This window comes from Mustela nivalis (genome assembly GCF_964662115.1).
Source record: "Mustela nivalis genome assembly, chromosome: 8".
Taxonomy (NCBI): Eukaryota; Metazoa; Chordata; class Mammalia; order Carnivora; family Mustelidae; genus Mustela; species Mustela nivalis.
In genome coordinates this window covers 23779139-23805490 of record NC_139027.1, presented here as the reverse complement: position 1 = coordinate 23805490, position 26352 = coordinate 23779139, and the positions used below count along the sequence as shown (strand labels likewise).

At 40.9% G+C, this 26352-nt stretch overlaps 1 protein-coding gene across 2 annotated transcripts in view; it reads right to left on the bottom strand.

The window, feature by feature from the left end:
• The window catches only part of LCLAT1 (lysocardiolipin acyltransferase 1), a 181516-nt gene extending 159064 nt beyond the window's left edge, over positions 1-22452 (bottom strand). Inside the window, exon 1 of one of the 2 annotated variants that reach the window (XM_082745265.1) lies at positions 22272-22452. The gene's annotated coding sequence lies outside the window, so the exon portion shown is untranslated. Of the gene's footprint in view, positions 1-22060; positions 22248-22271 lie in introns of those variants that run through there. The other variant, XM_082745266.1, reaches the window with a different exon arrangement.
• Between the last annotated feature and the right edge of the window lie 3900 nt (positions 22453-26352).

Here is a 26352-nt window from a genome sequence, read left to right as displayed (position 1 = left end):
AAGATAACATTCACACGTACCAGGGATCAGAACTTAGATTTCTTTTTGGAGTCCACCGAAGTTCATCTCCTTAAAAACTATGTCAAATCTTTTGATCAGGAATTAGATAATCTTATTAGTCTCTAGATTTTATAATGCAACACCACCTTCTGACCCTCAGAACTACAAACACTATCTGAAATTAACTCAGGAATCTATCACAAGGTGTGCAGAGACTATCACAGCAGCACCCATTTGTCTCTTGCAAATATGTCTTTTTTTTTAAGATTTTATTTATTTATTTGACAGGGAGAGAGATCACAAGTAGGCAGAGAGGCAGGCAGAGAGAGAAGGGGGAGCAGGCTCCCTGCTGAGCAGAGAGCCTGATGCAGGGCTCAATCCCAGGACCCTGAGATCATGACCTGAGCTGAAGGCAGAGGCTTAATCCAACTGAGCCACCCAGGTACCCCGGGAATATAAGTCCTACATGTTTACTTTACTGTAAATACAAATGAATTATTCTCAAATTTTGTACTCTCTCCAGAACAATCTACATGCATGCATCTGGCATGCATACTCAACAATAAATTGAGTTTTCTTTCACTTCTACATTGGTAAGGAGGGGTCTTTTTGTTGGCAGGACTTTCCTTATTTCTCAACTCGTGTTACAGAGTTGGGTAATAATGAACTACATTTTTTAAATTAATTTGAAATGAACTACTTTCCAAAAACAGCAAAATTTTTCCAGACACATGATTTCAAGGCCTACTAGCCCATGAATCTCCTCTAGAATTAAGCAGTTTTCATTTCATAGAATCAAAATAAACTCCAGATGAATTAAAGAGGTTTTTGTAAAATATGAAAGCATTAAGAATTAGAAAATATAACAGAAAAAAAATGAGCAAAGAATCAAAACAGTCACATACATAAAGGAACTAAAAAAAAAAAAAAAAAAGAAAGAAAGAAAGACAAATATCAAATCAAAGCAGTGTGATGCCACATCTCCCACTACTACCTTTTCATTTAGGACAGTGGTAAGATCTAGCAAAAGTGAAGGCCTAGAGAAACAGGTACCCTTAATACATACAAATACCATGAGTAAAACTGACAGAGCTCTTTCGAAAAGGCAAATACATTTTTACCTAATAATTCTACTTCTAATCCTCTATCCTACATAAGTACTCATACAAGTAATATATATACATATATACATACACATATAAAAATGCTCACTGAAGCACAATTCATGGGTAAAATAGTCAAAATAATATAAATGTCCATCAATGGAAAAATGCCTACATGAGGGTTTATGCCTACAATGGAATGTAGGCAGCCAGTGAAAAGAATGATGTATACCACTCTAAGCTCTCCTTTAGAAAGTTAGCCATGGGGGACCTGGGTGGCTCAGGTCACAATTTCCGGGGTCCTGGGATCAAGCCCCATATCGGGCTCCCTGCTCACTGAGTCTGCTTCTCCCTTTCCCTCTCCCTGCGCTCCCCCTGCTCGTGCTCTCTGCAAATAAATATTAAAAAAGAAAGAAAGAAGAGAGAAAAAAGAAAGCTAGACATGACACATCAAGTGAAAAAAAGTACTTAAAAGTGGGAACTAAATTACTGTAGTTTTATTTAAGGAAAAAAACAAAACTAACGAGCATAAGTAATATGACTACATATTAAAAGAAGCTATATTTTCAAAAAAAACTTATCACATGGGAAAATCCTCTTAACGTTCGGTGTAGACTACAAAATTGTATAAGCCGCTACATAAGCAAAAGTAGTGCAAAAGGGTTTTGAGCTGTAGTTTATGCATTTCTTGCTTTCAAAAATGCATAAATGTTACTTATATAATTGAAACAAAAATCAATTAACATTTTTCTATTTTACATGCGTACCCAGATGACCAATAAATCATTAATGGTCAGGAACCAACAGGACCAATTCGAACTCTACAGAATACAAGAAATTGATGTAAAATGATGTAGTGAGTTCATGTACAAAGAAGAGTTTTAAAAACATAGTCACCCAGTCTTAACATAAAAAATGCTATTTCCTTCAGACTGGTTACTTTGAATATATTTCTTCTGATGTTGCACTACTAAATATACTTTCAGACTTGTATAGTTTGAAATTTCCTTTGGTCAGTTCAGGTGACAGATAAAAAGGTATTATTCTCCATTGTATTTACACCTTTTTTTTTTTTTAAAGATTTTATTTATTTATTTGACAGACAGAGATCACAAGTATGCAGAGAGGCAGACAGATAGAGGAGGAAGCAGGCTCCCTGCCAAGCAGAAAGCCCGATGTGGGGCTAGATTCCAGGGCCCTGGGATCATGACCTGAGCCGAAGGCAGAGGCTTTAACCCACTGAGCCACCCAGGCGCCCCTACACCTTATTTTTAACTAAAATTGGTATTAACCAACATGATCACCTGTCCTGATCTTCTAGGTTGGTCCAAGGATGACTAATTTCAAACAACTTTAGCTTCAAAGACCAGTTTTAGCACAAGTTCAGTTAGTTAAGTCAATATGCTGAAGCTTTTGAGGAAGACAGCAGATACTGGTTTCAGAAAACAAACTTCAGATGAACTGAAGTGTTCACTGCCATCAACACCACCTTTCAGTATGTGTCCATCAACCTCCTCCTTTCCTTTTCATTTGTGGGCATCGTGCCCGGAAGGATCCTCTTCCCCAGCCAATTATCAAAATCCTACCATCTCTTCAAGACCATACTCAAAATACATCTGCTCCATGAATTGCTCTTTTGAATTCTAGAAGCATTTCATTATCTGTACTGCTCATTTGGCCATCATGTGCTATTTTTATACTGACATTCTTTTAATATATTCTGACTTCTCAATTATAGTTTATAAGGAACTGGAAGATATATTCTCTATTTCCAATGCAATACACTGGACCTACACACTGAGTGGCCAATCCAGGAAACACAAGAGGTGTTTGTTTTCTTTTGTTCTATATAAAGACTGGGACAGTGTTACTAGTTTAGAACTGATGAACTATAGTGAATCTTGAACAGCTAGCCGCCTAAGGAGTGTGGGTTCCATCCTACCATAATGGAGAATTTCAAGTGCCTAAGCTCAAAAGTGATGTAGAAAAAGCAGTCCTCAGTCCACAGCTCAAAGACTGGCGGAGTTGTTAAGGTTCTAACCCTCCAATCAAGAGGGTTAGAAAGGGTTAAGGGTTTACTTTAAGGGTTACATAAAGGGTAAAGTAAGGACTTTAGAATCAGAAAGCACTGGGTTTGCCACATCTAGCTCTATTACTCTGAGCAAGTTATATGACTTTTTAAAAACTTCACTTTCTTGGGGCGCCTGGGTGGCTCAGTGGGTTAAAGCCTCTGCCTTCAGCTCAGGTCATGATCCCAGGGTCCTGGGATCGAGCCCCGCATCAGGCTCTCTGCTCAGCAGGGAGACTGCTTCCTCCTCTCTCTCTCTCTCTCTGCCTGCCTCTCTGCCTACTTGTGATCTCTCTCTCTGTGAAATAAATAAAATCTTAAAAAAAAAAAAAAACTTCACTTTCTTTATCTATAAAACAAGGAGATAAAACCAGAACCTACCTAGCTATAGTTAGTATTACATAAAATAACACATATCACAATGATTGACAAAGAACAAATACTGAATTCTGACACCAATTTTCTTGATACCACCAATTCCAGCACACTACCTGGAGCTAGCATCAGATCCCACAGTTAAACGGCAAGATACTCAATAAGACTGCCCTTGCATCACATGTCCCCAAGCTATCAGAACTTCTGTCTAACCTTGCTACAAATTCAAGCGCTCCCACAACCCTCCTTCAAGTGCAATAATTTGCTAGAATGACTCACAGAACTTGTTGAAAACACTATATTTAAACAATTAACAGTTTTATTATAAAGTACATAATGTCGGAAAAGCCCAGTAGAAGACACGCATAGGACAAGGTCTAGGGGAAGAGAATGGAGGAATTCAGAACTTCCAGACCTTCTCTTGGAGAAATTCAGGCGTCACCCTTACAGCACATCCATGTGTTCACCAGCCTGGAAACTCCAGTGGTCCCAGAGTTTATATAAGGGGTTTCATTACATAGGCATGGTTGATTAAATCACTTATGCATGAATGAACTCAAGCTCCAGTCTGTCTCCTCACCCCAGAGATCAAGAGGTGGTAAAGTTCCAACCCTCTAATTGATAGCTAAATCTTTCCCAGCCCCTCCCTTGAAACTATCTAAAGGCCTATCCTAAGCCACATGATGAGTATAAACTCAGGTAAGGTTATAGGGGGCTCATTATGAATAATACAAGATACGCCTACCACTCAGGAAATGCCAAGTGTTATTGAAGCTCTATGTCTGGAACCAGGGACAAGAACTAGACAGTCTTTATTGTATCACATGCACAATAAATGGAAGCTATTATTTTAGAAACCTAGTAGTAGGCTATTAAAATAATGCAAGCATAAAGATGAGAAGGGGGAAAACATCAAAAGCAGCAATAGAAAAAGGGGGGTAGGGGGCTTGGGTCAAATTGAGTATAATGATTCAAACCTGGACGACTCAATGGAGAAAAACACACATCCAGGGGAACTGAGGATGGGACTGAGGATGAACTTAGTGTTAGCCAAGTTGGGAAGGAAGGCAACAACCAGTGATTTTGAATGGACACAGACAGATGAATGTGCGCCTAGAGACAGAGGAGGACATAGCAGAATCAGTTCTCAAAGTTATCCTCATAGATAAGATTCCCTACTCACCCCCCAAGGAAGCCCTCACTACTCAAGGGGGGATACTTGTTAGTGGTGTCACATAATCATCTACAGGAATTAAATAAAAGCAAATTACTGCACTCAGCAGAAAAGTTAACGGCTGAAATCTAGAACATATTCATGGTGGCTCATTCAGTTAAGCGTCTGCCCTTGGCTCAGGTCCTGATCCAAGGGTCCTGGGATGAGAGCTGCATAGGGCTCCTTGCTCAGTGGGGAGCCTGCTTCTCCCTCTGCCTGCAGCTCTCCCTGCTTGTGACTGCTAACACGCATGCACTCTCTCTCTCTCTCTCTGTGACAAACAAATAAAATCTTTTATAAAGAAATATTTTGGACTCAAATGGTACTTCATTTTTAACATAAAGATTTAAAAAGAATCACATTACCAAATAGCAAACTGAAATGCTGGTCCTGTTCTTCAACAAAAAAGGACCATTTTTTTACCTAACAACAGGAAATTTATAATGCATCTCACAGAAGTGTTTATTTTTTCAAGGAAAAGTTTATGGAACAACCATAGAACATTTCAACAACACAACATAAACAGAACAACTATCATCAATTCAGAAAAGCTTCATACTCAGATACATGAAGCAAGATAAATACTTCAGGCACAGATACCATTACACAGACTTACTCAAAGCTTTTACAGCCGGTCCAGTTTTTAAAAAGTACACTCAATACCTAGAAACTGCCACGTTAATGGCCCATGGTTCAAAAGGATCACAATTTATTCTTCCATACAATGTACATATTATAGAGGCTGTTTTTAGGCAGTTAGGCTTGAACAATGGAAACGTGATCAAGGCAGAAGGGCCCCCAGTTAAATACAGACGGGCCCATAATGGACCCACCTCAGAATATCCATAGGCCCTAACTGAGGGCTACTTACAATCAGACAGTTACCAAAAAATTTCTGTAAGTCCCCATACCTCCTCACCCCCTTGAGAAACAGCCACCCCCTGCCCAACCACCAGCACCTAGTGGCAGACAGCCTCTCAGTAAACTTGTCTTCTTCATTCTGTCTTGGGTGAATCCTTTCACTGCTTGTGCCACCAGCCCCCACCCAATCATTGCGGCACATCTGGAGACCCCCCCCATCCAATCTAGAGAGACCCCATACATATCATCTTGTCCTCTTGTTGCTAGAATCCTGAAAGAGTGTCCCAATTGTCTTTCAGCCAGTGAGGGTGCCAAATGGGAGAAGAAAGGGAAAGCAGAGTTTGGGAGTTTGGTAACAACATACCAGGCTAGTCAGATGGTTCAAGGTATCAAAAAGCTATAATGGGCCTATGGAACGGAGATATTCCGTACTGACTAGATTAATGAGCAGGTTTACTGACTCAGGAATCCGGGAGGACTGTGCTGGGTACAGTACTAAGTAAGGATGGGAATGACAGAAGGGTGCAGTAAGAGCCCAATGTGTCCCATGTCCCCAAGTTCCAGACTGAAAGCTAGGCAGCAATGTTACAATCCTCCAGGTCCTCAGAACTTTTGGGTTTTTCCCAGAAAGCAACAGCCCCAGCCAGAATATGGACAGTGAGGACAAAATCTAAGCCTAGTTCCCAACGTCCACAAGGAATGGGATAAGGGGCAGCTCCCCCTCCCCATACTCCATAATACTGGGTGTATTCAAGTTCCAAAGATGGCTGAAACCTTCCTAAAACCTTCCTACATAAAGCAGGCATGACACAGTCTCCCCACTTCCTGGACTCTAAAGCCAAACTACAAAGACCATTTTATTTTGCATGAAACTTTAAAATATATTTGCATTAGGCAGACTGCTACTTGTGTTTAGAGTAGTACTTAATTCCATTATAATATATAAACCAATTATAAACTCCCCGTTCACATGTGAGGCATTTTGCATTGAGGCTTATTTCCATTAGCTAAGTGTAGCTGAGGACGCTCTTGGCTTGAACCATCCCCCAATTTGCTCCAATTACATAACCTACAAAAAAACAAGTTCTCCCCAAATCACTGTTAAATTTCTGAGGGGCTTAAATTCTCTCAGCCTCTGAAGAACCCCTCTTCTAACTCAACCAATTCACCAAGTCTACCCTGCTCCCAATACCTGAATCCCCCCAAGCTCCAAAAAATTCTCAAGTAAAACATTTGTTAAATACTGATGGTCAGAGGAAACGGTCAATTTAAACAACAGATATCTTTGAGCCACCTTTCCAGCTCCTCCCTCTTCTTCAAACATCCAGTGTCCGTACTCACCCAAAAATTACCTCTGAAACGCCAACAGTTATCCCTAGGTTAAGCAAAATTCAGCCCTTCCACCTCTACTTACTGGCGAGCACGCCCACAGCCATCAAGGTGCTGAGTTCTGAATTTAGCCTTCCATCTATCAGAATCCACCCTCCACATTTTTTAAGGCCAAAGGGTAATATTTCTGTTACCTTGTTAAGCCACATATCCAGCCCTAATGCTTCTTCTCAGTACAAAGGAAGGCAGAACAGGGACTCCTCAATCAATGTTTACTGAACTGAATCACCAGGCCACTGTTCTGAGTAATTGCTCACCAGATCAAACTGTGCATTTCCCTCTCTCAGAGCAGAAAGGTCACTTGCACGTTAAAAGTACCCTCACTTCCAAAAGCAACTATTACCAGTTGCTTTGCTGCATTCTTTCCAATTGCCAGTGAAACCCATGACCTAACAACCAAGTAAAAAGTCCCCTCATTTTTTGTTGTTGTTGTTACAAATTAAGAAATTAAGTTTCAGGGGTACCCCGGTGGCTTAATCAGTTGGGCATCCAACTCGGGTCATTATCTGGGGGTCCTGGGATCCAGCCCTGTGTTGGGCTCTGCGCCAGGTAAGGGGTAGGCTTGGGGGTCTTTCTCCCTCCCTCTCTGCTCCCCTCCTTGCTCATACTCACAAGTCTCTCTCTAATAAATAAAACATTAAAAAAAAAAAAAGAAATCAAGTCTCAGGGAAGTAAAATTAGTTATCCATAGCCTTCTGATAACAAAAAGCAGAGTTCTGAAGATATGGGAGGTACTATAAGAAATGTTACTTGCGACATCTCTTTTAATTTTCATACCTCACAACTGCCATAAGAGAAAACAGCACCATGACCCCTCATTGCAGTGGGTAAACAAGTTAAAAAATAAAATCCCCTGTTCCAAGTCTCTATGACAGTAAGTGCTACCATGGGATTCAAGCCCAACAGGCTAAATTCAGAGTTCATGCTGTTAATGAATAATTTAAACAAACAAAAAGATAACATTGAGCCTTCCCTACAAATAAAAATTAACATCTATGATTTTATTTAACTCATTAATTACAGAACAAATAAAATGCTTTATTTGGGGGCGTCTGGGTGGCTCAGTGGGTTAAGCCTTGGCTCAGGTCATGATCTCAGAGTCCTGCATCCGGCTCTCTGCTCAGCGGGAAACCTGCTTCCCTCTCTCTCTCTCTCTCTCTCTCTGCCTGCCTCTCTGCCTACTTTTGATCTGTCAAATAAATAAATGAAATCTTTAAAAATAAATAAATAAAATAAAATGCCTTATTTGGTTCAAAAGTGACTCCAAAGAGTACAAACATATAGGCAATCAGAAATAGTGAAACAAATCTGCTTCACAGATCCAAAACTGGCTTCTTTCAGCAAAGAGGAAAAGAAATCAATTGTATCTCTAACCAAAAAAAAATTCACTTGCATGTCTAAGGACAAGAATAACTTGTGTTGCTGTCAGGTACTCACAATTCTCAAAGTTGTAAAATAAATGAAAAAAAAAAAAAAAACAATAAAAGCTGAAGACCCCATAGATTAGATCTACAGGAAAAGTGCTCTAGATATCACCTAATTTCTAAAGAAGACCCCCACTAATCCTTTTGGTTACTCAAAAGATTTTCACAGATTTTTCTTACATAGCTCTCAACCACTATCCATAACGCCTATTTCTTCTCTTAGAAAAGAATCCACAGCTTCAATATCTCTGACAACCTCCAGAAAAACTGAGGCTTCTCCAGAAACCTAATTTTTCAATAAGATACATTTTCCTCTATCACACACTAGTCAGAAATTTAGACTCACTATGAATTTATATATAAATGTATGTATGTGTGTGTATATATATACACACACATATAGATATACACATATATATGTGTATACACACACACATATATACACATACACACACACATGCTTATATATAAATACAGAAATAATCTGTTGGATTGCCAAACTTTTAAAAGATCTAGAACTACTGGAAGTTTGGTTTTACTGAATAATGAGACACAAATTATTCTCTGGAGAAATAAAGACCCAGTTAAACTATCACTTTCAAATAACTGACCTCAAATTAACTTCTTAAGTATCTTACTGGTCAATTTATGTTTCTTAATTTCCACCCTACATTTTCTTCAAAAAAAAAAAAAAAAAAATCCCAGTCCAACTTCTGCCTCTGGTAAAATCAATAAGATATACAACCTCTCCTATTCCAGCTAAGTGTAACTAAAAACTCTGGACATCATATAGAAGACAACCAAAAGAGGACTCTGAAGATGGAGAGAGGAAGGCATGCCAGCTGGGGACCTGGGACCCATGGAACAACAGGGTGCTGAGTTCCCTGGGTTTTCCTTTTGCATCATATGGACGTGGAGGTAAAGAAGCCCATTATCCCGAAATGCCAAGGGGGTTAGACAAAAAAATCTCTGCTCTTTCAAAGGACCAAGAAAAGAGCAATACAGCAAGACAGAAAACTTTTAGACAATAACTACTGCACTCTAGCCAAAAAATCACAGACAAAACTGGCCCATCCCTACCCATGACAGCGCAGGCCAGGTAGGGAGCCTAAACTTTCCCTCTCACCAGGCTGTAATGTCGTGCCTCGACATGACCTCTTTCCCTTATACAACCCCTGGCCCCTTCAGGGATCATATCAAAGGCTGGACTTTCTTCCCTGCCAGGTGGGTTTAAAGACCCCCTTCCCTAGCCACACAATGTCTACAGAGAGCATCTGGAGAGCCTGGACATATATTCCCATGACAGCAGCAAGGCACTCCTTCCCATCCCCATGGAGGTGGTAGATGAAAGGCCGGATAGAGAGGCAGGACTTTCACCACCTCCAGGTTAGGAAGGTCATCCCCTCCCAGCAGTGTCCAGAGATCCATGGAAGAGGGGAGGAGAGTCAGTTAAGGATACAGAGTAGTATTCAGAGGTGCCCCTGAAGGGAGCTGAAATGCCCACCTCCGCCAGCAGCAATAAGGAATCCCACTTTGTGTGTCAATGGACCAATTCCTGGAAAGCATACAATTCACCCAAAATGAAATAAATCATTTATAGCCCTGTAACTGTTAAGGAAATTGAACTCATAATTAAAACCTCCAGAAAAAGAAATCTCTTGGCCCAGATTGTTCCATCAGAGAATTATACCAAATTTTTAAAGAGGAATTATCACTTCCAGAAAACACAAGAACAGGGAGTATTTTCAAATTCCATTTACAAAGCTAGTATTACCTTGACACAAAAACCAGAAAAAGATAGTAAAAAAAAAAATAAAACTACAGACCATTACATGAATATAAACATAAAATCCTTAACAATGTATTAGCAAACAGAATTCAACAGTACATAAAAAGCTGAATTTAGGGCGCCTGGGTGGCTCAATTGGTTGAGCGATCTCAGAGTCCTGGGATCGAGTCCCACATCGGGCTCCCAGCTCCACTGGAAGTCTGCTTCTCCCTCTGATCTTCTCCCTTATCATGCTCTCTCACTGTCTCTCTCTCAAATAAATAAATAAAATTTTTTTTAAAAAGCTGAATTTAATCAAAGATACATGGTTAGTTCAATATTCAAGAATCAATCAATGTAATCCACAATATTAACTGAAAAAAAAAAATCCACAAGGCCATACTAATTAATCTATACTGAAAAATCAACAAATAAAACTCAATACCTGTTCATAAGAGAAACTCTCAGAAAAAATGGAATGAAAGAGAACTTCCTCAACTGGGTAATCAGCATCTACAAAAAACCTCCAGTAAACATTACTACACCTGATGATAGAGGACAAACTGCATAATCCCTATTACTGGGAACATGGCAGTGATATTCACACTCACCACGCTAATCCACCACAGTACTGGAAGTCTAGTCAATGCAAGGAGCAGGAAAAGGAAATAAAAGCCACAGAGAAAGAAGAAGTAAAACTCCTATTTGAAGATGACATGAGTTTTCCAAAGAAAATCCCAAGAAAACTACTTTTAAAGTCTCCCAGAACTAATAAATGAGTCCACCAAAGCTGTACATACAAGATAAACTTTTTTTTTTAAGATTTTATTTATTTATTTGACAGAGAGAGATCACAAGTACACATAGAGGCAGGCGGGGGGGGGGGGGGGGGGGAAGCAGGCTCCCTGCCGAGTAGAGAGCCAGAGATGCAGGGCTCAATCCCAGGACCCTGAGATCATGACCCGAGCCAAAGGCAGTGGCCCAACCCACTGAGCCACCCAGGTGCCCCAAGATAAACTCTTTTTCTTTTTTAAGATTTTATTTATTTATTTGACAGACAGAGATCACAAGTAGGCAGAGAGGCAGGCAGAGAGAGAGGGGAGGAACCAGGCTCCCCACTAAGCAGAGAGCCCAATGCGGGGCTCGATCCCAGGACCTTGGGATCATGACCCGAGCCAAAAGCAGAGGCTTAACCCACTGAGCCACCCAGGCGCCCCCACCAAGATAAACATTTTAAAAAGCAACTGCATTTCAAGTGAAAAGGCAACCTACACAAAAAAATTTTAGTCATTTATCATATATAATATATGTGTGTGTGTGTGTGTGTGTGTGTGTGTGTGTGTACACATACACATATAAAGGGCCTGGATCTAGAACATAAAGAACTTTACAACTCAGTAGTGAAAAGGCAAATAACCTAATTTAATATTTTATTCATTTACTTGACAGAGATCACAAGTAGGCAGAGAGGCAGACTGAGAGAGAGAGGGAAGCAGGATCCCCGCTGAGCAGAGAGCTTGATGCGGGGCTTAATCCCAGGACCCTGAGATCCTGACCTGAGCTGAAGGCAGAGGCTTAACCCACTGAGCCACCCAGGTGCCCCGGCAAATAACCTAATTTAAAAAATGGGCAAAGGATCTGAATAAACATTTCTCCAAGGAAAATATACAAAGTGACTAACAAGCACATGGAAAGATGTCTGATGACATTTGCCATCAGGGACATGCAAATCAAAACCACAATGACATCACCTCACACCCACTAGGATATTATAATACAGCTTCCCTAGTATGTCCCTATAATCAAAAAGACAGATAATAATAAGTGTTGGTGAGGCTGTAGAGAAATGGGAACACTCACACACTGCTGATGGGATTGTAAAATGGTACAGCCTGGAAGAGTCTAGCAGTCTCTCAAAAGAATAGAGTAATATGAAAACAGAGAGAGAGGCAAACCAAAGAGACTCTTAACTATAGGGAACAAACTGAAGGTTGCAGGAGGGGTGGTGGGTGAGGGGATGGGGTAACTAGGAATGGACACTGAGGAGGGCACTTGAAGTAACGAGCACTGGGTGTTACATGCAACTGATGAAAAACTAAATTCTGCCTCTGAAACTAGTAATACACTATGTTAACTAAATTGAATTTAAATATATTTTTTAAAAGGATTAAACATGTTTACCATATGACCCAGAAATTTAACTCCTAAGTATATACCAAAGAAAAATTAAAACATATACCTATACAAAAACTTGTACTTGAATGACCATAGCAGCATTACTCATAACAGCCAAAAAGTGATCATCAACTGATCGATGGATAAATAAAATGGGGCCTATCCATAAAATGGAATATCTATCAGCCATACAGATGACGCACTGATTCATGCTACAACAGGGATGAACCTTGAAAACATGTTGAGTGAAAGAAGATAATCACAAAAGACCACATACTGTATGATTCTACTTAAGTGAAATGTCCAGAATAGGCAAATACATAGACAGAAAGTAGATTAGATCTTATTTAGGGCCAAGGCTGGGAGAAAGGGGAGTGTTACTGCTAATGAACAGAGGACTTCTTTTCAAGGTGATGAAAATGTTCTAAAATTAATTGTAGTGATGGTTATACAACTCAATGAATATATTAAAAATCACTAGCAAATCCACAGCGGGAAATCTTTGTAGAAATTAACAAGGTGATGCTAAAATTCATATGGATATGCTCGGGAACCTAGATTAATCAACACAAACTTGAAAAAGAAGAACAAAGTAGGAGGACTCATACTTTCTGATTTCAAAACTTACCACAAAGCAATTGTAATTAGGACAGTGTGGCACTTGCATAAGGAGAGACATATATAAATCAATGCTATAGAACTGAGAGTTGAGAAATACACTCATTTGTCTATATAACCACAATATAACCCAGCAACTACACTCCTGGGCATTTATCCCAGTGAAATGAAAACTTAAGTTCACACAAAAACCTGCATATGAATGTTCTTAACAGTTTTTATTTAACAGCCGTTCACTAGAAATCACCCAACATGTCCTTCAATGGGTAGATCCACACCAAATACTAAGGCTCATGAGGAATACCACGCAGGAAAAAAAGAGCAAACTATTGATACATGCAACAACCTGAATGAACCTCCAGGGAATTATGCTATGTGGAAAACGACAATCCCCAAAGGTTAAATACTGTTTAATTCCACTTACATAACATTTTTGCAATGGAAGAATTCTAGAAATGACGAACATATTAGTGGTTGTCTGAGAAGGGGGTGTATGGCTATCGAAGGACCACATAAGGAACCTATATGCCAAAACTATTCTGGATCTTGGCTCTATCAATGTCAATATTCTGGCTGTAATACTGTACTATAGTTTTGCAAGATGTTACCATTGGGGAAAACTGGGTAAGAGGTACATGGGTTCCTTTTGTACTATTTCTTACAACTATAGGTAGCTCTACAATTACCTCAAAATAAACTGTCTTAAAAAGAAGGCAAAGAAGGGGCACCTGGGTAGGCGTCTGCCTTTGGCTCAGGCCATGATCCCAGGGTCCAGGGATCCAGCCCCAAGTCAGACTCCCTGCTCGGCGGACAGCCTGCTTCTCCCTCTCCCACTCCCCCTGCTTGAATTTGCTCTCTCGCTGTCTCTGTCAAATAAATAAATAAAATCTTTAAAAAAAAAAAAAAAAAAAAGGAAGGAGGAGGAGGTGGAGGAAGACTGGACCACAGAAGAGGAAAAGGCAATGTGGCCACAGACGGAAGTAGTGGAGTGCTGTGATCACACCAAGAAATGAAGGCAGTCACCAGAAGCCAGAAGAGGCAAGAACATACTCTCCCTGGAGCCTCTGGAGGCGGCACCGTCCTCCCACACTTGGACCTCAGCCACTGATTCTGATCTAACTAAGACTTCTGGCCTCCAGAACTATGAAAACGTAAACTGCTGCTATAGTAAGTCACCAAGTTTGTGGTATTTGTTACAGCAGCCACAAGAAACAAATATAAATACTCATCTCCTAGAAATGTAAAGAATTAATAAATGGGTATGGAAAAGGCCCTTGAGAAGTCTGAATTGCAACTGCAAAAGAAAACCAGATACAATTTTAGAGTTCTTAATTCAAAATAAGAATAGTAACACCCCTAATTTTTGAAAGTTAAAGAAATCTGAGATAAAGAGAAATAAATACAGCTTTAGGAATATCTCTGTCCAATGCAGACTGAGTTCCCTGAAGATTAGCCCACTCAGTACACAAGAACTATTTATAACAGTAGCTGTAGGAAAGATTCAATCTTGATTAACTCTGACTTCCAAGGTATTTCTTCTCAGAAGGAAAGAAAAGGTAAATTGAGCTGGTTTCATTACAACCATAAATAAATTAAGCAAAATAAGGTTACTCCAGCACCCCCTAGACTACTCTAGATTATTTCAGTCCTGCTTCTACACTTCTCTTCCATTCTTACAGAGAACAAAGCAAACATAATTCTCCTTTTAATTTAATCAACTGGTCCTAATTAGCAGCCATGCTGAAAAAACAATTTAAGTTTAAATTTGTAGTTATTCACATGAAAAGTATGTTACTCCCGTAATTTGCAAACTCTCCAATTTGAATACAACATAAATCATTATGTGTATGTTTATAACACAAACAATAAAACCAGAAATACGTTTTTACTGAATTTCAGATGATATAATGACACATGTAAGAGTATTAAGAGAGCCAAAAAAATCACAACACAGGAAAGGAGAAAAGCACAAAAGGATCTCTCATTTGAAACTCCACATAGGGTGCCTGGGTGGCTCAGTTGGTAAAGCGACTGCCTTCAGCGCAGGTCATGATCCTGGAGTCCCCAGATAAGAGTCCTGCATCATGCTCCCTGCTTATTAGCAGGGAGGCTCTCCCTGACCCTCCCCCATCTCACGCTCTCTCTCCCTCTCTCACCCGCTCTCTCTAAAATAAATATATAAAATCTTCAAAAAGACAAAAAAAACTTCCACATCATAGGGGTATCTGGATGACTGTCAGTTAAATGCCTGACTCTTGATTTCTGCTCAGGTCATGATCTCAGGGGCGTGACACTGAACCCACATTGGGCTCCCTGATGGGCATGAAGCCCAGAGAGAGATTCTCTCTACCCCTCCTACCCCATTTCCCCCCCTCTAAAAAAGAAAAAAACTCCCACATTATAGAATCATCCTAAGCAGCTACAGCAAACTATGTTCAACATGGATATTCATAAACTTTGAGCATAACTTGTAATATAAAGCACATCTTATTCAAAAAATAATCTTACACTTAAAACCACAGAAATAGAGTATATTTTAAATTTAAAGTGAATTAAAACAGGCATTACAGCAGACCCTGGAACTAGACTGCTTAAATTCAAACACATATTACTTCACCTTTCCGGCCCCAGTTTCCTCAAAGGTAAAATGAAGATTATAATAGTATTCACCTCATAGAAGAATTAAAGGAACTGCAAACGTAATGCACTTGGAACTTAAACCAGTATGCAGTAAGCACTCAACAAATATTAACTGTATATAATGATTATTAATAACTACTAGAAGAAACTGTCACCATGACTGCCTATGGAACTCATGTTTCACAGCTGTCACGCTTACCTTTCATCACAGAAAATCTAGAGGTCACAAGAGATGACTCTCAGTGATCTCTGGAGAGAAGGCACTAATTCATTCCCCCTCTAGAGTGTAAACTCAAGGATAGGAATCATGTCTTATATGACTCTGTCCCCACCACCAAGTTCATGGTGTCCAAAAATATTCAAGGTAAATAAATAAAAATGTTGGAGTTCAAGCCGCTCCTAGTTACCATCATTGTCTTCTGTAAACCCACATAGGCATTTTTTTATTTACTTAAAGGCTACACAATAAAAAGAAAACATAATTCTAAGAAACCATCTGTATGACAACAACAGGATGGCAGAAATAATAAGAGCCACAGACAAAGCTGGCTTCCCCAAGGTACCTGAACACTCCTGTGGGAAGAGTTGCTGTCTGAGCTAAAAATCACCTTTTTCCCTCCATACTCCCTCCATACTACATAGGGTCACACAGAACTCTATGAATGGCTGCCACCACTCTCTTCTCTTCCTCATTCTCTTATTCCTAATTTCTATCATTCGCCTTGTGACACCTATGGAGAGCAGCTCACCAACACTCAAAATTCCTGCTTCTCCCAAGGGGATTAACTATATACTTAAAACATAAAGTGGAGGCGAGCTCTTATTTGAGTTGGAAAACAATGGGTAGCTTCAGTCTTCCCTTTACTGTCCCCAGAGCAGCAATCTACTTCCTGGGAGGAAGTGAATAATTTCATTTTTCAGAAACCTCAACTGTGAAAGACTGCTGATAAAGTGGTTAATCCCCCCAGGTCAGCCTTCACTGATGGTGCCCCTCAGATACCCCTTCATTTGCCTCCAGGGTAATCACAGTAGGATCGTCATGTTCCCACTGCCAGGAGAGAGGACTAGGTAAAAGATGTAATGAACACTGTCAAATCAAGCTGAAGTTCACCACGGCCTTTTGTGAGCTTCACCCCATGACTACAGGAACTCAACCACAGGCTTTCCTCAGCTTCACTCTTACATCCAAAACCTTGCAGCCAAAGGGATCACAGTGGTCCTCATTATCCAAGAGCAATTAGCATGGAATGGAAAAAAAACACACAGTGATTTCTCTTAAACAGGGGCATTATACAATGATGAGAAAAGAGTGGGTCTGGGCACCTAGGTGGCTCAGTGGGTTAAGCCTCTGCCTTCAGCTCAGGTCATGACATCAGAGTCCTGAGATCAAGCCTCACATCAGGCTCTCAGCTCAACCGGGAGCCTGCTTCCCCCACTCTCTCTGTCTGCCTCTCTGCCTACTTGTGATCTCTATCTCTCTCTGTTAAATAAACAAATAAATAAAATCCTTAAAAAAGAGAGAGAGAGACTAGGTTAGAAATTCCCCCTCAAAAATGAAACACAATATAAATCAATTTATTTTCATAATATATCTGATATTAATGAAAACTTAGGTTACACTTGCAAGTATACACCAATTCTTAGGACAAGGAATTAACAAGGAATTGGGACGTAACTTTGTAGCCAAATTGTAAAACTGCATGATATGAGAACCTTGATTTCTCATTTGCCTTTTACAAGAAAACTAACCAAAAGAAAAATTCTAGGTTTCATCATTAATTCCTATGAAGCCTCTCGTGCTTTTTTCAATTCTTAGCATTTTTTCCATCATTCCTGCTGGGTTTCCTCATCAAAATTGGCTTAACACTGCCAAATTCTCACTAGAATCCCTTTAAAGTATAACAGAAAGTGCAGAAATATTAGGTGTGCAACTTGGAATTTTACATATACATGCACCCACATAACCTCCGCTCAATATATGGGACATTTCCAACACTCAAGAAGGTTCCTGAATGAACCACTATTCTGACTTCTATCACCAGGAAATAGCTGTACCTTATTTCTGGACTTCATTTAAATGGAGTCATATGGTATGCAATCTTTTGTCTACAAAACCCATCCATGTGGCTGTATCAGTAGTTCATTCATTAACTGCTTTTGTAATGTCCTCTTTTATAAATATACCACAATTTACTCATCCATTCTGCTGCTAATGTATCTTAGGTTTTATCTGATTTTTAGTTGTTATGAATAAAGGTTGTATGAACATTTTTTTACTTTTTTTTTTTGGTAGACCTATATATCCCTTCCTCTTGAGTATGTATCTAGGAATAGAACTGATGTTTTAATAGGTAAGATTAGACACAGCCACAGTTTTCCAAAATGATTGTACATTCCCACCAACATATACAAGATTCAGTTGCTCTACAATACTGGCATTAATAATTTTTTAATTTTAGCCATTCTGGAAGGCGTGTAGCAGCAGGTCACTATTTGAATTTCTATTTCTCCTTTGGGAGTTTCCATTTAGGACTAATAACATTGAACACCTTTTTATATGCATACAGACCATTCAGAGATCCTCTAGTAGAAAGTGCCTGTTTAGAACTTCTTTACATGTTTTAAATTGTCCTTTTGTTAATTTTATACATACAAACACACACACACACACACACACTCTGGGTAGGAGTCCTTGGGCAGATATATGAATTCCAAATTTCTTTTTCCAGTCTGTATTTTGCCATTCATTCTCTTAATGGTATCTTAGGTGGAGAGATGTTCTCGATTTTAATGAAGACTGACATCAAATTTTATCAATCATTGTTACAGTCATTGCTTTCAGAGTCCTTTTTTAAAGAAATTTAGTCTAAGAGTACTAGAGTACTAGTTCTCTGAGTCATGCTTACGGTTTGAACAGTTCTCAATCTTGCTCTGAACGCATGAAATCCTTCATCTCTGCAAGGTTTCCAGCTTCACCTTGCAGTCCATTTAAAAATGTATTCATTCATGTTATGTTGTCAGATGCTAGACAACTCTACTGTTCTGAATGTTTGATCAGTTTTACAACTAGAGAATTCATTTGTGATTATTTCCATATTATAATGGGACTTCTGTATAAGTATATTAAAAACCTAACATAAAAATAAATGAAAAAAATTCTCTAATACCTATTATTCTAAAATTTTACCCCAACATACATTACATGATTCTTCCCTCTCTTTTTGAGTGGCTTTGCTCCAGTGGAGCCAACTTTTTCACTAGACCATGTTGACTTTTATGAAATAATTGAGTTTTCTGTAGTCTATGAAACCAGAAGCCTACAGGAAGCTATAAGCCTGGTTCTATTAAATCTTATTGACCCCAAAACCTCAAGGAGTTTACAATCCTCCCAAAACCCAGTAACAAAGAACTTTCTGCTCTATCCTTTTCTTTAATTAATGAACAATATCTCCAATCTGCACCCATATTATTCCCAAAAAAACAAAACAAAACAAAACAAAACAAAAACAAAATACCTGACTCTTTACTTGCTTTGCAAGTGTTCCCCTCTCCCATCCTATAATTCTTCACACCCAATCAATCTTCCCTTCTGCTTTCAAAATGTGTGTGGTGGACTCTGAACTCTACTCTGGCAGTGGATGCCCCATGCACTCCCTCGCCACCTCTTGCTTGGAGTACGGAAACTGTCCTTAGCTAATCTCCTTACATTCTTTCACTCTGTCACCACCAGCCATCTCTCCAAAACATGTATCAGATTGTATTACTCATTTGATTAAGATTTTTCTACAGGTCCCACTGCCCATGTGATAAAGTCCCTCTCTCAGCTGAGAATTCACTATCTTTCCTGTGTTCTTTCTCAGCAACTTCTGCAAAACTCTGGTCTGACCCATGGACACCCATGCACTCTCTCACCCTGACTCTCCCGTGCTAACTCCTTTGGCTGAAAGCACTTTCTCCTTTACCCTGCAGTCAGCTCCCTGCCTCACTTGGTCAGGGCCCCCACAACAAAACCAACTGTTCTCTTGTATGTGTTCGCACAGCTCTCTATACCCACCACAACTACATTTGAGTCCTTCTCAGATTACCTTAGTTAATTATTTATTTGTTTGTCTCATTCACCAGTCTACATCTAGACCTGGACTTCTCCCTGGACTTCCTGGATGATAAGGTCAGGAATTAATCTTCACACGCCAAAGACTTGGCAGGACAATTCCATAAAGGTTCAAAGAATGAATAAATGTCCAAGCCACTTTTATTCATATCCTTTTATTTTTTTCTATAGAGGTGACTACTATATACAAACACGTCAAAGCAATGAACCTAACGTTAAGTTTTCTTTCAAAAGTAACCCAACAAGTTATTGACAGTTTAATAAAAACTAAAATTTTCCTTAATTATTGATTATTGCTTCCTGTTAGAAATTAATCAACTCTTTGTTCTGAAATGCTTTTTAAAATAAAGGGCATTAAATAAATAGATAGATAGATAGATAGATGGCAGCAAAAGTAGGTTGAATATATCACTTAACCAAAGTTACTGTAATCATCACCATATAAATCACTATTGGTTACCAATGAAATGAATGAAACACGGTTATTACTTATACAACACAACCAAAGGATCACAAACAAAATACTTCATTGAAAAATGTGTTCCTATGTATCCCCTTAACACATAACAAATCTAAATGATACAGAAAGATGGTATGCACAGTGGTTGAGAACACAGTTGTTTAATTTGTGCCTCAGTTTCCTCATCAGTAAAAACAAAGATGGGAAAGTAAGCACTTCGCAAAGTTGCTAGGTGACTAAGTCTGCACAGACAACATCCTTGGCTGAGTAACCGTAGGGTAAGAATTGTCAACTGTTACCCCTGTATTTTTCACTTTTGTAAGCCCTTTCATATATATCATCTTGGTTTTCCTCACAAAAGTTCAATGAGAGGAGGGCCTGGGTGGCTCAGATAGTTAAGTGTCTGCCTTCGGCTCAGGTCATGATCTTAGGGTCCTAGGATTGAGTCCCATATCAGGCTCCCTGCTCAATGGAAAACCTGCTTCTCTCTTTCCCTCTGCTTCTCCCTCTCCCTCCTCTGCTCCCTCTGCTTGTGCAAACTAGCTCTGTCAAATAAACAAATAAAATCTAAAAATTAAAAAAAAAATACAATGAGATTGTCTGGACAAGTAATTCTTTGCCCATTTCAGAGGTAAGATACTGACAAAGAGGTTATATGATTTCCCTAACATATTTTAAGTGGCAGAGTAGGAACTAGAAACCACTCCTACCGAAGCCCCAGGCCAAACTGACCAAATCACCAAGTAGCAGTGTAGAAGAAAGTATTTTGGGTTCTCCCCCCATTATTTCCTTCTGGTGGCAAGCAGCAGCCAGCCTAAATAACTGGTGGGGGCATATGAACTAACCCACTTGCTCGGATTAAAAGGTAGGAGAAGCCTCACTTTCACAATGCCTGACACACAGTGAGCACTCCAAAGACAGGAACTACTGATGACTGAAACACAAAGTGCTACTGTGCTTTCTCAATGACAGAACAAAGCACTCCACAAAATCATGCCTGCTATCAAATAAAAAGTCACTTGATAGTATGCTTATCTGTCACATCAAAGTACAATGTGGCAAAAGGAACTTTTTAAAAAAACTTATAAAATAATTTTCTTTTACTCTCAAAAATCAACGGAGTTGCAAAAAGGACTTCCATTAAGACACTTTTGGAAAACTAATTATATTTTATGATATATCTTTGCCCAAAAAGCAACATGAGTAGACAATATTTCATCCCTGAAAGGCCTTCACCATACTTTCCATTACTTCCCTAGGCTTAATCGGAATCCTAAGCCTCAGCCTTATCTACAGCCACGTGCACATGAATGCAGTCAATGAGCTTCGAAGGCAGAGGCAATATTCCAAGGAACCCATCTAAGCAGGAAACTGTACAAGGAAAGATAACGTCTCTAAGACACTCAAATGCCCTTTTTATTTCGCCTCCTCAGTGAGACGGTCGAAGCTAAGACACACCTTAACAATCAGATTTGACATCAGTTCCTGGCTGGGGCCTAACTTTCCTTTGGTGGCACTGCCACACTGGCACCTATGGGCAGGCATCTGGCGCCTGAAAATACACAGATTAGGGCTCGACAACCCACGCTCAAGCCTCACACGTGGCGGAAACTTTGGGGCGTTTGCACATGTGATTCAACAATGGCAGAAACAGAGCTCCGTGTGGGGCGAGGCAGCTCCCGGACCCGTCCAGGTCTGGAGCAGGAAGGTCTTGACATTAACCGGGAACAGGGATGGCGCTCCTGGCCCAACTAGCCCCGCAGTCGCCTAGCTCTCGCCGAGCCCGCCCGCGCGGCCCCGCAGCGCTCCCACGCCTCCGCTTGCCTCTGGGAATCGCTTCCCAGCCTCCCCTCACCTGAGCCGGCGACGCCGCCACCTGCGTCGGGCCCCCAACTCCTGGTCAAGCGACCGTTATCCGGGTGGCAGCCCGGGGACGCCCGCAGCTCAGGGGGAAGAGTCCGTGGGGTTACTCCCCCTCCGCCACCTCGGGGATCCCCCGGCCGCCGCCGCCATTTTACCGGCACGTAACACCTCCCCACCACCACCTGACAGTTCCAGCCTCCCACCTGTGACCAGCAGAGGACGTCGCGCTTCGCCTTGGGGGTCGCGTGGACGAGCTGGAGAATCGTGGGGGTCACAACCGCAAGCAGAACCCGCCGCTAATTCATCCCAAAGCGGGGAGGCGTCGGGCCGTCGCCCTAGTAATGCGTCCAGGCAGGCTCCACCCTGATTGGCTGCGAGCGCCGTGACGCGACGGCGTCCCCGGCTGCGTGGGAAGCCCGGGTGTCCGGCGCCCCGCCCCTGCTCTCCAGCCGGGGGCACCCCGGGCGCTGGCCCGTAGTGGAGGGCTCCCTTAAAGAGGCCGCGCTCACTTCGTCGTCTGGACTGGGGGTCATGCAGGGGCGAGGAATAATAGCAATAAGAAGCTGCGGAGGGCCTTGTCCCAGGGAACCTAATCGTCCAACCGACCCTTAGAATTTCAGAGTGGAAAACAGAAATCTGGGGAATTTAATTTACAAGACTAATTTATGGTCCAAGGTCCCTGGGCAAATCAGTAGAACCAGTTCTAGAACTCAGGTTCCTGATGGACATACCAAGTGCTTCCCTGCAGACACAATATTTCCCCACTGCCAAAGAAACTCCCTCCTCTGAGCGCCCACATCCCTTACATCACAGATGAAGTTTTGGAATATAGGTGAGGTTTTCACTGGGTGGGAGCCCAGAGCTGAGGACCAAGAAAGAATTCTTGAGACAGCTTTGGTGCAAAATGGTGGTTTATTAAAGTACGCTGCTGCCCTGGGGTTGTGAGGGGGTGGCAGGTTTATACAATGGGGGTGGGAGAAAGAAAAAGGAGGTTTCAATAGAACTTAGTATGCTAAAGAGGACCTAAAGATACCAGAGGCCTTACCATTGCCAAGGTCTTTTTGCCCTTTTTAGCAAGCTGTTCACATTAAGATAGTTGGGAGATTCCTAGAGAACTTCACATAGGTCCCACCCAAGAGGGAGTGGAGGAAGGTTGGAGGGTGTCAGCTTTTGCTTTGTCCTCAGCCAGCCTTCCGCTCCCTCATCAACACCGCTTGTAAAAGTTGTTCATTGATGGAGGAAGACCTTAGGGTTTGAAGTCTACTGCCAAGAAAATTCTTGAGATGTCTTTAGTACAAAAAGGTAATTTTATTAAAATATGGGGACAGGACATGGGCAGAAAGAGCTACAATATGGTCATGAGGGGTGGTGATTATATACCTACAAGTTGGAAGGGGGGTTAGGGATAGTGTAATTCTCTAAGGAAGTTTGGAAATAAGTTCTCCAAGAGGGAAACTTGAGGGGACTAGCTATTGTTAGGAAAAGGTCATTTATTACCATCGAATAAAACCTTAGTCATAAGACCCTTCAGATATATATGGGTGGGCCATACACTTGAGAGATGATTGCCAGCAGGTATCTTAGGGGGATTAGAGATAAAGGAAATTTCTAAAGGCGTTTTTATATATTAAAGTAGACTTACAGGATGCGGGGGTCCTTTTCACTCTTAGCAAAGTATTAGTAGTTGAATAGTTGAGTCCCAACTCTGCCTGTTTCAAGGACTTGCTAATAGACTGTAGATAGTAAAGAAATTTAATATTTTTCATCTTCCTTTGCTTCCCACACTATTCATCACTTTCTACTGTAGTATATCTGCCCCCCAACCTGCTATACTCTAAAGCTCCTTAATGGTGGGGACTGTGGTTAAACCTCTTTTCATTTCCTACACTATGGCTTCCTCCTGCTGGCCTGCAACAAAGATTTATAGAATAAAAAAAATCTTAAAAATAATAAACATAGCCACTTACCACACACATACCACTCCAAAGTCATTCACGCATGTTTATGTATTTTTTTCGTTTATTCAACAAGGTGGGGGGTGGCTTTTTTTAAAGAAGTTTCCTGTCCTCAAAAAATTAAAATGTAATAATAATGGACATCTAGATTTGGGGTGCATGGCTTCAATACAGATAAATTATCCCCCCAGTTTCTTTGTGAATCAAAAGTTCCTGACCTTCTTTCCTAAATCAGCTGCACAAATTCTCCAGTTTTGTTCAGAAATATTGAAATACTTAAGATGTGCTAAAATTGCAGGAGAAATGATGATAAACAGCAGAGGGAAACACCAATACAAAAGCCAGCCCTGCCAATTATCTCTATAATCTCAGGCCTTATTTTTATCTTTAAAAAAATAAGATTGCTTGGGGTGCCTGGGTAGCTCAGTGGGTTAAAGCCTCTGCCTTTGGCTCAGGTCATGATCCCACAGTCCTGGGATCAAGCCCCTCATTTGGCTCTCTGCTTGGCAGGGAGCCTGCTTCCCCCTCTCTTTCTGCCTGTCTTTCTGCCTACTTGTGATCTCTGTCAAATAAATAAAATCTTAAAAAAAAATAAGATTGCTAGAATAAAAGGTCTCGTTTTTTTTTTTCCCCACTCCTACAAGTTTTTAAGTTTCTTGGTGTCAGAGATCAGGGGAAAAACCCCAAGACACTGGAACTGGGTTTTGAAAGCAGAGACTATGTAAATAGCTTATCTTCATATCTCTCTTAACTCCTAGAACTGAAGAACAGAACTCTGTATTTGCATACAGCAGATGTTGAATAAAGATTAACGAACTTCAGTGAATCATCTGGGTTTGTTTTTTGGGGGGTTTTTTGTTCACTCTTTCACCTTCTAGCCTTTGGCCTTTCTTGGAGGTGAAGGTCGGACTTCAAGGAAAGGATAGAAACTGTGAAATCTGAGGGTGTTCACTGTTTTACTTCTGACACACACCACATTTGTGAGTTTTCCATACCAAACAACTATCCCATGCTCTGTGGACACCAACAGGGTGTCCTCTAGTATAACTCCATTCAATACTAACTCCTCGGAGTTAGTACAGACCCCACAGGTTAAGGGTTCAGTCCCACAAGACTGCTCCCCACTTCAGACACCAGTCAAAAGTTGGGGGCCTCCACTACCTCTGACCACTCAACTATTAGCTAGGGGGTCCCACAACCCTCCTGCTCTGGTTCTTTTTTTTTTTTTTTTTTTTTTTAACAATTATTTATTTATTTGACAGGGAGAAAGATCACCAGTAGGCAGAGTCAGGCAGAGAGAGGGGAGGAAGCAGGCTCCCTGCTGAGCAGAAAGCCAGATGTGGGACTTAATCCCAAGATCCTGAGGCCATGACCTGAGCTGAAGGCAGAGGCTTAACCGACTAAGCCACCCAGGGGCCCTCCTGCTCTAGTTCTAAGTTGCTAGAACAGCTCACAGGACACGGGGGAAATACTGTACTTATATTTCCTGGTATATTGTACAAGAGACAAACTCAGAAAGAGCCTAATGGAAGAGATGGATAGGGCTAGGTACAGGTAGTGGACATCAACCCAGAAGCTCTCAGAATCCCATTGTTAAGGGTTTCTTAATGGAGATCTCATTACATAGATAGGATTGATTAAGTCTTTGGATATTCATGATTAGCTCAACTTCCAGCTGGTCTCCCAACCCTGGAGTTAGATTCCAGCCCCCTAATCCTCTAATCACATGATTGGTTCTTCTAGCAGCCAGCACCCACTCTTTAGGAGTCAATCATTAACATAAACTCCTGTAGAAAGGGGCTTGTTGGGATGCCTGGGGGCACTCAGTCAGTTGGGCATCTGCCTTCAGCTGAGGTCTTGATCCTGGGTTCCTGAGCTCGAGCCCCACATCCTGCTTCCTGCTCAGGGTAGAGCCTGCTTCTCCCTCTGACATCACCCTCTTCCCCACCCCGTTTGTGTTCTCTGGCTCTATCTCCCTGTCAAATAAATAAAATCTTTGAAAAAAAGACCCCCCCCCCCTATTTCCAATTAGTCAACAAAGTACTAGGGTATTAGAAGCTCTGTGCTAGGAAAGGGGACAAAAACCAACTATATAGTTATACCACAATATTACAGAGGATACAAGGAAAAAGATTGAAGGACAAATCCAAGGAATACGACATTAAAGCACCCTGGCTCAATCACACTGAGGACATTAAAAGACTTGAGCCCAAACCATTTCCTTGCAACTTTGGTAAATTTGTGCTGCCATCATCCAGGAAATTAGCACCCCCTCCCCTTCCAATAAGTGAACTCCCACAGCATACAGTGACCTTCAGGATATTTCTTG